This window comes from Triticum dicoccoides, chromosome 5A, assembly GCF_002162155.2.
Source record: "Triticum dicoccoides isolate Atlit2015 ecotype Zavitan chromosome 5A, WEW_v2.0, whole genome shotgun sequence".
Classification (NCBI taxonomy): Eukaryota; Viridiplantae; Streptophyta; class Magnoliopsida; order Poales; family Poaceae; genus Triticum; species Triticum dicoccoides.
This window is the reverse complement of record NC_041388.1, coordinates 383,547,398-383,562,241: the sequence shown is the minus strand read 5'-3', so window position 1 is coordinate 383,562,241 and position 14,844 is coordinate 383,547,398. Positions and strand designations below refer to the sequence as shown.

Here is a 14,844-nt window from a genome sequence, read left to right as displayed (position 1 = left end):
CCGCGCCGGCCGGCCACCGCCGCCACCGCTCCGGCGAGCTCCGCCGCCGCCATCCACCGCCCCGGCCTCGTCCCCGACTCCGGCCTCTTCCACTCCGGTGATCCCCGTCGCAGCTCCGGCGAGGGATCCGGTGAACCTCGGTTTGCGTGCCCGATCTAGATCCGGATGAACAGTAAACCCTAGGTTGTTTTTCTTCCAAGTCCCGCAATCCCAGATCCAAGTGCTCATGTTCATAGCCTCGTAACTTTGCATCCGTAGCTTCGATTCATGCATATAGCATATCAAAATGTTCATCTTAGAGAGTACATCATTTCATTCCATTGCATTATTTTCATTTGAGTTCATCTTGATGCCCGAAATGCTGTTAGAAGAGGACTACTTGAGATAATTGTCAGATCTGCTACTCCATTTAGCTTTTTGTCATTTTTGCCATGATTAATGTGTGCATGATATGCCCTGATGCTCTACATATGTTTGGTTAAGGGTTTTGTCATCTTTCCAGAGGTGCAACTCATGTATTTTTGTGATGTGTGTGGTGACTAGCACGAGCTTACAAAGTGGTGCACTCGGTAATTCTGTTTTCAGGGACTTAGCATTTCCACTAAGTCCTTGATCTGTTTATTTCTTATGGCCATATGTTCATGTTGTTTCCTAGTGATTCGTGCCTCTTTTGAGGATGATCAGTAAGGATGTTTTGTTAATCTTGTAGTGCTCTATCCATCCATGTCTTTGTTTGCAATCATGGAGCACCCTAGCTTGAGTCAATCGAGCTCTACTTTTGCTACTTTGTGAATCTAGGCAGATTGTCAACTTGTTTGCAATATTGCCGATGATGTTGTAGTTGATCCGTGCATGCTATGCTTTTGTTCTTCCCATGTCTAGCTTGCATTTTGTGTGTTCTTGATAGATGTATGCTTGGTTGTTCATGACTTGCTCCGTAGTGAGTGCATCGAGCTCGTAAACATGCCTACTTGAGTTATATTTCAGCATGTGCCAGTTTTCACTAAGTCTGAAAACTGATTATGTTTTTGCTATGTTCACATGCTTGCAATTGTATTTTCCGATCCCTTTTGGCTCAAGGTCACCAAGGGGCTTTTGTTAAGCTCTTTGAGTAGCTCCATGCTATGCTTTACTTTGCCATGTTCAGGTCCTGTAGCATGTAGTTTTGTTGCTCCGAAGAGTGCTACCTGATCTGAAATTCCAGACAAGTGTTAATTTCACTAAGTCTGAGATCTGTTTGCCATATGCAATTTTGCCATGTTTGTTTGAACCTGTTAATGGATGAATTGGCCGTAGCTCAGTGCTAAACTTTTGTTAAGCATCTTGTATGCATCCCTGCCATGTATTTTGTTGTCATGTTTGGGTGCTGTAGCATGTTCATCTCATTGCATTTAGATGGCCACTTGCTGTAAATCGCACAACGTGGTCATATTTGAATCGCTTGCCATTTCCAAACCGTAACTCCGATTCCGGCGTTCTTTATATCGTTTTCAAGTGATTTCATCTCATATTTCCAGTGGCACACTTGGTTTTCCAAGTTGAGGCCAGGTTCTTGCTTTTCCTGTCATATCTTGCATTTTGCATCCCGCATCGCATCCCGCATAGCATATCATCATTGCATCATGTTGTTTGATCCTTGCACGTGGTTGATTGTGTCCTTGTTTCTTGTTTGTTTTGTTTGGTAGAGCCGGGAGACGAGTTCGCTAACGAGGAGCCCGTTGAGTTTGCTTTCGAGGATCCAGTCAACTCTGACAACTGTGCAGGCAAGATGATCATACCCTCGAAATCACTACTATCTTTGCTATGCTAGTTTTGCTCGCTCTTTTGCTATGCCAATGCTACGATGCCTACCACATTCTTTCAAGCCTCCCAAATTTCCATGTCAAACCTCTAACCTGCCATGTCCTAGCAAACCGTTGATTGGCTATGTTACCGCTTTGCTCAGCCCCTCTTATAGTGTTGCTAGTTGCAGGTGAAGATTGGAGGCCGTTCCTTGTTGGAACATTTATTTACTTGTTGGGGTATCATTATATTGCTATGTTATCTTAATGCATCTATATACTTGGTAAAGGGTGGAAGGCTCGGCCTCTCGCCTAGTGTTTTGTTCCACTCTTGCCGTCCTAGTTTCCGTCATATCGGTGTTATGTTCTCGGATTTTGCGTTCCTTATGCGGTTGGGTTATAATGGGAACCCCTTGATAGTTCGCCTTGATTAAAGTTTTTCCAGCAATGCCCAACCTTGGTTTTATCATTTGCCACCTAGCCTTTTCTTTTCCTTGGGTTGTGCAGACTCAAGGATCATCATTATTTAACCCCCCCCGGGCTGGTCTTGTTTTAACCTGTCGAAGTGTCTTGAAGAACCGAGATACCGAGTCTGATCGGAACGTCTTGGGAGGAGGTCTATTCCTTCGTTGACCGTGAGAGATTGTCATGGGCTAAGTTGGGACTCCCCTGCAGGGATTTGAACTTTCGAAAGCCGTGCCCGCGGTTATGGGCAGATGGGAATTTGTTAATGTCCGCTTGTAGATAACTTGAACCTTAATTAATTAAAATGAATCAACCGAGTGTGTTACCGTGATGGCCTCTTCTCGGCGGAGTCCGGGAGGTGGACACGGTGTTGGAGTAATGTTTGCGCAGGTTGCTCTCTAGTTTCTCGCTCGCGCTTTGCCTCCTCTTCTCGCTCTCTTTTGGGAATAAGTTAGCCACCATATTTTGCTAGTCGCGTGCTGCAGCTCCACATATATTTACCTCGCCTTACCTATAAGCTTAAATAGTCTTGATCGCGAGGGTGCGAGATTGCTGAGTTCCTGTGGCTCACAGATTACTATTACACCAGATGCAGGGCTTGATGATTCCGCTCCAGGAGACGCGCTTGAGCTCAAGTGGGAGTTCGACGAGGACTCTCAACGTTATTATGTTTCCTTTTCTGATGATCAGTAGTGGTGCCCAGTTGGGGGTGATCGGGACCGTGTCGCATGTTGGGTTATCTTTTATTTTGGCGCCGTAGTCGGGCCATGAGTGTTTGGATGGTGTAATGTTATTTATGTACTTGATTGACGTGGCGAGTGTAAGCCAACTATGTTATCTCCCCTTTTATTACCTATATTACATGGGATGTTGTGAAGATTGCCTAACTTGCGACATATGCCTTCAATGCGATTATGCCTCTAAGTCATGCCTCGACACGTGGGAGATATAGTCGCATCGAGGGTGTTTCATGCATGTCGTCAATGTAGTGTCGTGGTGTAGTGACGAGGCTTACGAATTCTACAACCTATATTCATGGGAAAGCGGATTCGGGGTTAGGTTCGCAAAGAGCCGTTTGAACGTTCACCGAATGAAGTGCATGCAGGAAATCGTTTGTGCCTGCGCGGTATGTTTCACCCCATTATAATTCACAATATAATTCATTTATTGTTGGTCGTCAAAAAAATGGGTCTCATTTCATGATTAATGTCTCACAGGGGAAGCCCGTTAAAAAAACAGCAGGTCCACCAGGTGCGAGTGTACAGCGATGATCAGGTTGTTGAGATCGTCTGACAATGGTTGGTATATATGCGAGCACCGTGCACTTCACAACCACCGGGTGTCACTGACTTGCGGAGAGAAGTTGCATAGGAAATCTCATAGGCACATTGACAGGTACACTCGAAATCTGGTACAACAACTTAGGGAGAATAATGTTAGTCTCAGCAAAGTGTACAACATTGTTGGAAGTTTTTTTGGCACATTGGAAAATGTACCATTCACCAAGAGGGCTTTGCACACTTTGTGTGGCAAGTTGAGCAGGGAGCAATCGGACAATGACGCAACCAAGACAATAAGTCTACTCCAGGATCTGAAAGCAGCAAATAATGATTTTACTTACAACGTCCAAGTTGATGAAGAGAGTCGTGTAAAAACACTCTGGGATGAGTGTGGGTTCCTGTGTGAGTGTAAAAACACTCAAGGTGGAAACAAACGAGACGAAGGATGAATTCATGTGTGAGTGTGGGTTCTTTGCCCACTCTTGGATGCTTTGCTGCCATGCGATCAAGGTAATTCCGTCAAACTCCATTAAATTTGTCGTGCTGATTTTTATTACACAAGATCATTGTCAATCAATAATGGGATTGGATTGTCAGGTTATACTACATCTCCGTATTGGCGAGATCCTAGCGAAACATGTTGTCAAGCATTGGACTAGGGATGCGCGGGACATACTCCCTGAGGATCTAGTAATGTATCAGAACGATCAAGGGCGACCCAAATCAGATACCACAAGACACACCAAGCTTTATTTATCCGACCTAGAGCTTGTTCGAATGGGTGATGCAAATGTACAGTCTTATGAAGCAGCCATGCTACTGCTGCAACAAGCTAAAGCAAAGCTGGCACCGATCTCTGCTGAACGAGACGGTATGGGTGTTGCAGATAAGGAAGCTGCAGCACTAGCAGATGGAATGGGAGAAGGTGAGTTAGATGGAGATGATGACGTCGTCTCTTCGATCAGCGCCCCTACACGGGAAAGAGCCATGGGAAGGCCAACCACAAGCCGGGACAAGCCGCCTTATGAGAAGCCTGTGAAACGCTCTAGGTTCTGTAAGATTTGTCGAAAGGAAGGTCATAAGAGTACCACTTGCCCTGACCGCGGCGACATCCCAAAACCTCCTAGGAAAGCTCCTAAGTGTTCAAATTGTGGTGTGCTTGGTCACAGGAGGAGCAGTTGTGGCAAGGAAATACTGTAGACATGATTGAGTTGTTTCATACCTGAATGGTAGAACTGAATATTGTGTACTGTACTATTAAGTCAATTATTAGTTGACAACCTGTTTGTGTGTCTGGTATCAACTTGTGATATGATCGTCGATGAAGAATCTATTCACATATGTCTGGTTCGTTGTTATGATGATCCATTCAGGTCGATGATCTTAAGTTCGAACTGATTTTAAAATGATGGAATGCTTACTTTCAACGGGTCGAACCTAAGCCTATGGGGAAGAAGACCAGTAGACGGGAGAGAGTCCTTTTGGTGGCTGATTTACAGCGTGCAGTTGGGGAGGTGGGCGGTGGCCTGCCATGCAATAACTATCTCAATGAATGATCAGCTAATCCACGACGTTGTTTCAGTGAGAGATTCAAAAACCAGTCGCAGGATTTCTTTAGTGATGGTGATGCAGGAATCCAACGGAGAATATGTGCCAGGTCTCGTACAGGTGGCGACAATGCTTAAGTGACACCTTTTTAACACTAAACAACTGACCTAATTAGAACTAACTATAGGTACTGAATATTTGCCTCGTAACCTACGTGTGGCTTCTGTGCTTGATAACGGGTTAAACTTTGAATCTAGCTGCCTACGTCGATTTTTCAAATTTACCTCAACTTATAACCATGGGCCATGCTACATGAAAAATAATTAATTAGCATGATTCGATCACAGCTGTTTACTTACGATAATAATGTTTTGGTTCCAACCAGGTCGTCGTGCCTCTTAATGGCCCATGTACCTGCTCAAAACCTACCAACTCTTGGTGCATGATTTGTTTGAAGGGGTATCAAGTACAACCAGCTGGCATAGCAGATATGGGCCATGCCGTGCTATACGGCAACCTTATACACATCAGGATAGTGACTTATAAGAGAGAATACAAGGGGTAATAAATGCGTGGTGTGAATCCAGATGGAAAGAAACGAGGAGGATACCGAGACCCAAGAGAGTCGTCCTCCAAAACAACTATTTGGAGGGAGAGGATCCCTTATAAACCACTCCAACTTTCCTTCCACTTCCGGGATGGGACTAAACTTTCCATCACCTTATCATGCCACCTCAATGGGCCCTTAGAGACCAAATCTGAAATTGTCATATGAGCTCTAGGCCCATCTCATATTTCAACAAGAAGAACATGTTGTAGACGATTTTTACTGTCTTGGGGTGTGTACTTCAAATCTACAAAAGCTTTTCTTTATTCACTGTGGGCCACCTCGACGCGATCCATTAGTGAATCAACGTGGGAGTCCTTGGCTTGGCCCATCTGGCGGAAAGACGACGTGGTGATAGACCCCCTAGCCGGGACTTCACCATTGATAAGTGGGGGAGGAGGAGGTGCCGTGAGTGTCCAAGAGCTCATGGAATAACAGGGGCGCGTGAGTTGACTCAATCAAGGGCTAATTGTATGGCTGATATATACCAACTAAATCAAGTGGCTGCTAGGCGACCTTCGGAGAATCGAATTGGGTCGGTCCGCTAGAGCCTGGCGTCGCCCTTTTCGACAAAATATGTTTTTCTAATCGCTTTGAAGCTTTGAGAACGATCGATGGACGACATGTGGCCCTCCGTGCATGATTAGAGGCCCCCGATAGACTAGACGCGATTTCACATGATGGAGCGTGGACTAGGGGAGAGCTCTTGTGTGTTTGGGTGCGAAGATACGAGCACGGTAGCGTCGTTGGCGTGGCGTCCCTAGCTTACGAAAGAGGCAAACGCAATTGCTAAAAAAACGAGCCAGGACGCGCCGCGTAGGATGGATCCCCATTGATTATCGCTGCTTGGTTTAGAAAGCAGCCCTCGCGCGTGCCTTGTTGACGAAATCAAACCGGACGCATCCAGCGAGCCAGAGGGAAAATCTTACTCGTACCAAACGACACTTCCCGCACACGCACTGAAGCCTCGTGCCACCTCCGACGCGGCGAAAGCAGACAAAGTCAAACCCGCCATCCGCTTCGTGCAACACCGCGCGCCCCGCGGAACCTTTTTCGACCGATGTGATTGATATCTGTCCGGTCGTTTTGCTCCCGTCGATATTAGCATTATAGCTGACGCAGGATGCAGTAGTCGGTAGTACTCCCTCCATTTTAAAATATAGTGCGTCCGCATTTCTTGAAGTCCAACTTTAACCATAAATTTATGAAAATGTTAAGGTCCATACGTGTGGGCGTTTGCATCTCGCCCACACGCATGGATCCGTGTCCGTTCGTAAGCGCACGAATCTTGACATGTTTCTAGTGCCATGTAGGACTGGTCTGGTGTGTGGACGTTCAGCCGGTCGCCCACACGACTGTTTCACCACATAGGAAGGGCTGGTGTGTGGGCGTTCAGCAGTTCGCCCACACGCCACTTTGAACGCACACACAAGGGCTAGTGTGTGGGCATTTGCCATCTCACCCACACGCCCGTCTCCTCTCCCACACCCAAGCTGCTAGTTGTCATGTGTTTTGCAGTGCACATGGCAACTGCCCCTAGTGTGCTTTATAAGCAGGTGGCAACTCTCCTTTTTTACCCGAGTTTGCCATGTGTTTTGCAGGGTACACGGCAACTGCCTAATGTGCACGTAAGCAGATGACAACTCTCTTTTACCGAGTTGCCATATATTTTTGCATGGTACATGGCAACTGCCTTAACGTGCATGTACATGACAACTACCCTAACGTGCACGTAAGCAGATGGCAACTCTTCCTTTTTACATGGCAACTACTCTAGCATGCTTGTGAGCACATGACAACTCTCTCAACTTTCTAGTCTTAGTATGTGGCAACTCCTAAAGTTATGAAATCATGACAACTACATTAGATCAGACCATACATGGCAACTGCAGTTGAGTAACCATGTGATGCGGAGCATCCCAAGGCCATCCCCATGGACCTACCTACATCTCCCACGACACCACTTGCACCCATGACAAGAGCCCGTGCGAGAACCATCGAGAACGAGGTTAACTCTCTCCTTGTTGAACTTCCCTTTGACCCACGTGAGACATGGCTACTACCTCAATCGGAGTTGCTCTGTGTGCTTAGGTACCATATAAGCAACCAAGGAAATGGAACGGTGCAAGATGGACATCAAGAGCATGGAGACATTTTGCCCAGCCCTGAAGGACCGGAACAAACGGCCGACCACCGCCCAACAACCGGTCTGCCTTCTGTGATCGAGCGGTGCAAGGCCGGCACTACACCGGATGTACCGGTAACTACCAAAAGACTGGTACTGCCGCCCCGACAACCGGTGCAACTGCTGGCCCCTTCGACGTCCATCTCCGCAAGCCAGCACCAGACCTCCCAGCGGAACTACCGCCTTCCAGGACCGGTACTTCCGTCCTGCATGAGCTCCCAGCGGAACAACCGCCCCCTTGACCGGTACTACCGGCCCTGCCTGCGCACAATCACTTGGGCCAAGGCCCGTGTACCCTTTCGTTACCTAGACTATAAATACTCTATCCCGTACAACTTTCTAGGGTTAGCGTTGGTTTAGCTCATACTTAGAGATAGAGCTTCGCTCATCCACATCGGATCTACTCCTCGTGAGAGACCGCAGCCTCTTCGGAGAAGATCCACTTTGGATTCAAGACCCCTTTATGGGAAGATCCCCTTGTGGATTCAAGACCTCCTCTCGGAGAAGAACCGGCTACCCTTTTGTATCGTCCTTAGTTGATCGTGGATTCATGTATCGTTCTATGTATCCGAGGATCTAGCACATGTGTGACTTGTTCTTGTTTGGTTTCAGTGATTCTCTTGTGTTGCCCCTCGTCTTTTTCCCCGTGTTCTTCATGTTCATCATTGGGATCCGCTCCTTTCGTGAAAAGATCGGCCTATAGGGCCTCTACCCTACATCATCTTGGTATCATGAGTAAGGTTGATCACGATTTCGGAGCCTCCCCGTTGTGTTTCTAGCCTAATTTTATTGGTTTTTCGTCCTAATTCGAAAATCCCCACCAAAAATAGCCCCAATTTTTTTGGTTTCAAGTGGATCTAGCATCTCCCCATTTTCCCTCCACTTTCCTTCCTTGAAATCACTCGAATTTCGACTACGAAATCATCCTTTTCCGTCCCAAAAACCCATCCCCGATTCAGATTTTGCGATCTTCCCGACCCCAATGGTACTACCGCCCCCACGAGCGGAACTACCGCTAAGACACCAAACGGTACCACCGCCTTCACAAGCGGTACTACCGCCCCACCCAGTTTCAGTTGAAACCGACTGGCATCTTTGCCAACCACTTATACACCATCACCACTTCCGCATACTACCCCCTTTTTGTGCCCGTTTCACACTCCGACACGTGTTGCCACTTCGAGGTTTGAGAATTTGAGTTGCGGTACCATATCCTTTTGTGTTTCGGCTATTTAGGTACGGTTCGAGATCGACACCACCGCCGCTCATCTTCGCCACGGACGCGTCATCAACAACGACCACCTCGACTACGACTTGGTATTCGTGCCACCATTTTGACACCATACCGGAAGCAAGACCGGTAACCTCATCTTGGTATTGGACATATCACTCTTGCCATTACATTGATAGCCATCATAGCCTTACTCATTTGCGTTGCTTACCCATCGAGACTAGTCTTTGAGTATTGCCGGCAACGAGACTTGTGCACATTAGTGATCATACTTCCCATAGCATACATCCGTCATTGTTGCCTATATTGGTATCATCTCTTGTGTCACCAAATTGTCATCGCATACTAACTTGCTATCTTGGTTCATCAAGCATTGCATGAGAAAAGAGCTCAAACATCAAAGAGCCAAACAAGCTTTTAAGCAAAGAGGAAAGATACGCAAAGAGCTTTTAAGCAAGAACCATAGCATCCTACAACATTAAGATTGTCATACTCGATCATCTTGGATCGTATCATAGCCACACCTTGCATACAAAATATTTGGGATAGAAGTCGTTGCATTTTTGCTAAGTAGGTTGTGCACAAGTTCTTGTATCCGCCTATCGTGCAATCGTGCTAGCGTCTCTCTAGTGTTGTGCAACAAGAGCATTTTTTGTGGATTCCACACTTTGGCTCATCCTTGGTTGCACAACCCCACTTATCTTTTTGCGCGTGTGTTTCCGTGTACCTTATACGCTTGGTCTACTTGTTACATTGCATCTTGCGAATCTTTTCCAACATTATTGAAGCTCACTTACAATTACATCAAATTTTTGTGTCACCATCCTAACCAAGCTCCACCAAAAGCTTTTACTTGTGTAGGTGTGAGAAACCGACAAGAACTCGTACCAATTGTGCTCGGTCAAGGTACATTTGGTATTCGTTCTTCTCTTTCTACCACTCACATTTGTCTTGGAATGATGGATAGGCCAAGTACTTCTACCAACCCACTCTTCATGGAGCAAGATGACGACATGAACTCCTTCGTCACCAAGAGTCACCTCTTTGGTGCACAACGTGCTTTACATCAAGAGCAACAAGCTATGAGTGAACGCATCGACAACCTTGCCGCCGACTTATGACTCTCCGAGCAACGTACAAGGGACTACTTTGACAACAACCTCGACAATCACAAGCAAGAAAATGACGCAAGGATGGATGAGATTCGCGCTTTGTTGCTCAACTGCGCTTCCTCCACTTCAAGAAGGAGCCGTTCAAGTCACCATTCCGACTTTACCCTCTCCGGCTCAAGTACACCGACATCGAACACTCTTCGTCGAGCCGCGCGCACCGACCGTCAAGCACACCTCAATCCACTTCGAGACACCGACTCTCAAGAGCGCCGATGGCGTCAAGCCGAAGAAGCCTTTGCGCTAGCTCGAGAACGGCAACAACAACGCCAACATGAAGAGGAAGAACGCGCGTGTCTACACCAAAATGCACAAGATGTTGAGGCTCAACGTAAAGAACAACAACTCCGTGACGCTCAAGCACTTGAGGCGCAACAAGCTCTACGCGATGCGAGTCGAGCCGTTGCCGACCGAGGCCGTCAAGCCCGTGAAGAAGAGGAAGCACTTCGCGAAGAAATTCTCGAACGACGACTTCAAGCTCGCATGAATCGTCAAATTCCTCCTCGAGCTTGACGCGCTCCTCCACAAGTTCGCCAAGACCATCAAGTTCATCAAGAGCATGAAAACACCGGGAATACTCCGCGACAAGAGCAACACGAGATTGACAACCCTCCGCGACAAGTGCACCATGAGTTGAACAATCATCTACAACATGGGCGTCATCATCCCCGACCCCAACACAATGAAGAGCAACGCTACGGCAAGCTCAAGTTCACCATGCCCAAGTTCAACGGAAGCAACGATCCCGAAGAATACCTTTCATGGGCATTGAAAGTCGACAAGATCTTCCGTTTGCACAATTATGAAGAAGAGAAGAAGATCGCGATGGCATCCCTTGAGTTCCAAGACTATGTCCTCATTTGGTGGGAACAAGTCATTGAGTGCCGCGAGGCAAGAGGTGATCCACCCATCACTACTTGGGCACAAATGAAGGATGTCATGAGAGCACGCTTCGTGCCTACCTACTACAACCGCGACCTCTTCAAGAAACTCCAACAACTCAAGCAAGGAACAAAGAGCGTTGAAGATTACTACAAGGAGATGGAGATTGCAATGATAAGAGCCAATGTGACGGAAGATGATGAGCAAACTATGGCACGTTTCTTGAATGGACTCAATCACCCTATCAAGAAGATCGCCGACTTCCAACCATACTCAACTCTCATCGAGCTCGTGCACCAAGCTACCAAAGCGGAACGCCAAGTCCAAGATGACTTCAAGTACGCCAAGTTCTCATCCAAGTCCTATGGTTTCTCCCATAACCATGCCTCAACGACTCCAACACCGCCTACAAGAATGTCTACTTCCAACACCGACAAGCCGAATTCCAAGAAAGCTTCGTCAACTACAAGTCATCCTCCTATGAGCAACTTCAAGCCGAGAGCTTCATCATCATCAACCCCAACCGATGAGACCGTCAAGACAAGTTCCTTCAAGTGTTTCACTTGCGGAGGCCGAGGCCACAAGTCCTACGAGTGCACCAACAAGCAGACCATGGTCTTCAACGACGATGGCACTTATGACTCCATGAGTGAAGGTGAAATGGAAGCACTTGAGCAAGTCGCCATGCACCGCCAAGTGAACAATGAAGAAGAACACGTCTTTTGTGATGAAGACTCGAGTCCCGCACTTGTTGTCTCCAAAGTCTTGACTCTCCAACATCATCAAGAAGAAGACCAACGATGCCACATATTCCACACCAAGGCCGGCATCAATGGACGATCCGTCAAGGTCATCATCGATGGGGGAGTTGTCACAATCTCGCAAGTGAAGAACTTTGCTCCAAGCTCCAATTGCCCAAGACAAAGCATCCACATTCTTACAAAGTGCAATGGCTTAGTCACTCCGGCACCATCCAAGTCGAGCACCGAGTACAAGTCTCCTTCAAGATCGGCGCATACGAAGACACCTTGGAGTGTGACGTTGTTCCAATGACCGTTTGTCATCTTCTCCTTGGACGGCCATGGAAATTCGATAGAGGAGTCGTCCACAACGGTCGGACGAACCACTACATTTTCAAGATGAAGGGCAAGGAGTACGTCCTCTGTCCAATGTCGCCAAGTCAAGTGCTCGCCGACAAACATACCACCCATCGTGGAGAGAATGGTGAGAGAGTGAGCCACCAAAAAGAGAGTGAGCGCCACAAGCCCAAATTGAGTGCCTCCACGATGAGCAAAAACAAGAACTTCGTTCTATTTGCAACCAAACGTGAGATGAGAGAAGTGTGTGAGAACCCATCCCGTGTCCTACACTACGTCTTCGTGTGCAAGGACAATGCACCACAAACTAACACCTCTCACACTCTTCTCTAGTGTTGTCTTCTCTTTTGCAGGAATTTCAAGATGTTTTTCCCGATGAGCTACCTCCGGGACTACCCCCTCTCCGAGGCATTGAGCACCGAATCGACCTCATACCCGGAGCACCGCTTCCGAACAAAGCTCCCTACCGCGTCAACCCCGAAGAAACCAAAGAAATTCAAAGGCAAGTACAACATCTCATAGACCATGGACATGTGCGTGAAAGTTTGAGCCCTTGTGCCGTACCGGTCATTCTTGTGCCAAAGCGTGACGGTAGTTTTCGCATGTGCTCCGATTGTAGACCTATCAATGCTATCACCGTTCGTTATAGATATCCCATTCCACGCCTAGATGATATGCTCGATGAGCTTAGCGGTGCCACTATATTTTCCAAAATTGATCTTAAGAGTGGTTACTATCAAATCCGCATACAAAAGGGCGATGAATGGAAAACCGCCTTCAAAACCAAGTTTAGTTTGTATGAGTGGTTAGTCATGCCTATGGGTCTCTCGGAAGCACCGGGCACTTTTATGCGCCTTATGAATCATGTCTTTCGCCCTTACATTGGTATATTTGTTGTGGTTTACTTCGATGACATTCTTGTCTTTAGCAAATCTATACAAGAGCATGTCACCCATGTCCGCACCGTTTTGCAAACTCTTAGGAAAGAGCTTCTCTATGCTAATATGGAGAAATGCCTTTTTGGTGTTGATAAGCTCATTTTCTTAGGATTTGTTGTCTCTTCTAAGGGTGTTCATGTAGATGAGTCCAAGATCAATGCTATTAAGACTTGGCCGCAACCAACCAACTTGCATCAAGTGCGTAGTTTCCTTGGCCTTGCGGGCTTCTATCGTCGTTTTGTAAAGGATTTTAGCACCATTGCTTCGCCTTTGCATGCTTTGAGCAAGAAGAATGCGCCTTTTGTTTGGGGACCATCCCAAGATACCGCATTCAATGAGCTTAAGAATTTGCTTACTCATGCTCCCGTGCTTGCTTTAGCCAACTTCGACAAACCCTTTGAAATTCATTGTGATGCTAGTGGTAACGGTATAGGAGGTGTGTTAACGCAAGAGAAGCGCCCCGTAGCTTACTTTAGTGAGAAACTTTCCGGAGCGCCACTCAATTATCCCATCTATGACAAATAGCTATATGCTTTAGTCCGCGTTTTGCATGAATGGGAACTCTACCTTTGTCCCCATGAGTTTATCATTCATACCGATCATGAGACTCTCAAATATCTTAAGGGACAGACTAAGTTGAACAAGCGTCATGCTAAATGGAGTGAATTTATTGAGTCTTTTCCTTATGTCATCAAGTACATTAAGGGTAAAGAAAACGTTGTGGCGGATGCGCTTTCCCGCATTTGCATGCTTGTCATGCAACTTGAGTTAGATGTCATTGGCTTCGAGCATATCAAAGACTTATATGAGCATTATACGACTTTTGCCATTCCTTATGCCAAGTGTTTGTCGAATACATCTTGGGAACGCTATTACATCAAAGATGGCTACCTTATGAGAGCTAACAAACTTTGCATTCCTGAGTCCTCCCTTCATTTGTTGCTTTTGCAGGAATCTCATGGAGGCGGCTTAATGGGACACTTCGGACGCGACAAGACGTTCGCCACGCTCTCAAAGAGCTACTTTTGGCCAAAGATGTTTCGGGACGTCAATCGCTTCACCAACCGGTGTTCTACATGTCGCAAAGCTAAGTCCAAAGCTCAATCTCATGGTGTCTATATGCCTTTACCAATTCCATACCAACCTTGGGAAGACATTAGCATGGACTTCGTACTTGGTTTGCCTAGGACTCGCAATGGGAAAGATTCCATATTCGTCGTTGTGGACCGTTTCTCGAAAATGGCACACTTTCTTCCTTGTAACAAGATAGACGATGCTTCACATGTGGCTAATCTCTTTTGTAGGGAAATATTGCGTCTACATGGTGTGCCAAAGACTATCGTCTCGGACCGCGACGTCAAGTTCCTTAGCTACTTATGGAAGACCCTATGCGCCAAGCTCGGAATCAAGCTACTCTTCTCCACGGCATACCATCCTCAAACCGACGGCCAAACGGAGGTGACAAACCGCACACTCTCCGCTCTACTTCGAGTACTCATCAAGAAGAACATCAAGGAGTGGGAGGAGTGTCTACCCATCGCCGAGTTCGCCTACAACCGAGCAAGACACTCAACAACCGGCAAGTCCCCTTTCGAGGTCGTCTACGGATTCAACCCTTTGTCACCATTGGACATTCTACCTCTACCACTCCAAGAGCGAAT

At 46.9% G+C, this 14,844-nt stretch overlaps 1 long non-coding RNA gene across 1 annotated transcript in view; it reads left to right on the top strand.

The window, feature by feature from the left end:
- The window catches only part of LOC119301668, a 6,616-nt gene extending 4,881 nt beyond the window's left edge, over positions 1–1,735 (top strand). The window contains exon 3 of the long non-coding RNA XR_005147142.1: positions 1,686–1,735. This is a non-coding gene — a long non-coding RNA (uncharacterized LOC119301668). The remainder of the gene's footprint in view (positions 1–1,685) is intronic.
- Positions 1,736–14,844: the final 13,109 nt, after the last annotated feature.